This window comes from Pteropus vampyrus, unplaced genomic scaffold (assembly GCF_000151845.1).
Source record: "Pteropus vampyrus isolate Shadow unplaced genomic scaffold, Pvam_2.0 Scaffold287, whole genome shotgun sequence".
NCBI lineage: Eukaryota > Metazoa > Chordata > Mammalia > Chiroptera > Pteropodidae > Pteropus > Pteropus vampyrus.
Window position 1 is genome coordinate 421,649 of NW_011889068.1, and position 2,031 is coordinate 423,679.

The following is a 2,031-nucleotide window of genomic DNA, read 5'->3' on the forward strand; positions in this document are numbered from 1 at the left end:
CATTCTTCTCAAGTGCACATGGGACATTTTCCAAGATAGACCACATATTAGGCCACAAAACAGTCTCAATAAATTTAAGAAGATTGAAATCATATCAAGCATCTTCCCTAATCACAATGGTATGAACTAGAAATCAATTACAAGAAAAAAACTGAAAAATACATAAACACATGAAGGTTAAATAGCATGGTACTAAACAATGAACAGGTTAACAATAAGATCAAGGAAGAAATCAGAGGATACCTAGAGATGAATAAAAATGAAAACACATCAACCCCAAATCTATGGGACACAGCAGTAGCAGTCTTAAGAGGGAAATCCATAGCAATACAGGCCTACCATAATAAACCAGAAAAAGCTCAAATAAACAACCTAACATTACACCTAAAGAACTAGAAAAAGAACATCAAACAAAGCCCTAGGTGAGTAGAAGAAATACACAAAAAAGAGTCTAAAAAAATACAAAAGATCAATGAAACCATGTTCAATGAAGCTGGTTCTTTGAAAGGATAAATAAAATTGATGAACCTTTAACCAGACTCATCAAGAAAAAAGGAGAGAGGACCCAAATAAATAAAATTAGAAATGAAAGAGTAAAAGTAACTACAGACTCCACAAAAATACAAATGATCATAAGAAAATACTATGAACAATTAGATGCCAACAAATTGGACAATCTGGAAGAAATGGATACATTCCTCGAAGCATACAATCTTCTAAGAATGAGTCAAGAAGAAACAGAAAATATGAATTGACCAATTACCACCAATGAAATTGAATCATTAATCAAAAAAACTCTCAAGAAACAAAAGTCCTGGACCAGATGGCTTCATAGGTGAATTTTACTAAACATTCAGAGAATAATTAATACCTATTCTTCTCAAACTATTCGAAAAATTCAAGAGGAAGGAAGGCTCCGAAACTCATTTTACGAGGCCACCATACCTTGATTCCAAGACCAGACAGAGACAATACAAAAGAAAGAAAATTATAGGATATCCCTGATGTACATAAATGTAAAAATCCTCAACAAAATATTAGCAAACCAAATTCAGCAAACATTAAAGATATCATACAAATGATTAGGTTAGATTTATTCCTAGGCTGCAAGATTAGTTCAATATCCACAAATCAATTAATGTGATACACCCCATTAACAAATTAAAAGATAAAAATCATATGATCATATCAATAGATGCAGAAAAAGTGTTCAACAAAATCCAGCATCCATTTATGATAAAAACTCTAGGCAAAGTGGGAACATACCTCAACATAATAAAGGCCATATATGATAAACCTACAGCTAACATCATATTCAATGGAGAAAAGGTAAAAGCATTTTTCTTAAGATCAGGAACAAGACAAGGATGTCTACTTTCACCACTTTTATTCAACATAGTATTGGAAGTCCTAGCTACAACAATCAGACAAGAAAAAGAAAAAAATTCAAGGCATCCAGATTGGAAAGGAAGAAGTAAAACTGTCATTATTTGCAGAGGACATGATAGTATGTATAGAGAACCCTAAAGATTCCACCAAAAAACTGTTAAAAATAACAAATGAATTCAGTAAAGCAGCAGGATACAAAATTAATATTCAGAAGTCAGTTACATTTTTATACACCAATGATGAACTATCAGAAAGAAAAATTAAGAAAACAATCCCATTTACAACTGCATCAAAAACAATAAAATACCTAGGAATGAATTTAACCAAGGAAGTAAAAAACCTGTACTTGGAAAATTATAAGTCATTGAGGAAAAAAACTGAAGAAGATACAAATAAATAGAAGTATATACCATGCTCATGGGTAGGAGGAATCAACATCATTAAAACATCCATAGCACCCACAGCAATCTATAGGTTTAGTGCAATCCCTATCAAAATACCAATGGCATTTTTCACAGAACTAGAACAAATAATCTAGAAATTTACATGAAAACATAAAAGATCCCAAATAGCAACAGCAATCTTGAGAAAGAAGAATAAAGTTGGAGGTATCATACTACCTCATATCAAACTATATTACAA

At 31.7% G+C, this 2,031-nt stretch overlaps 1 protein-coding gene across 1 annotated transcript in view; it reads right to left on the reverse strand.

Moving 5' to 3' along the window:
- The window catches only part of RGS22 (regulator of G protein signaling 22), a 185,638-nt gene that overhangs the window by 5,376 nt on the left and 178,231 nt on the right, over positions 1-2,031 (reverse strand). The gene's annotated exons all lie outside the window — the stretch shown is intronic.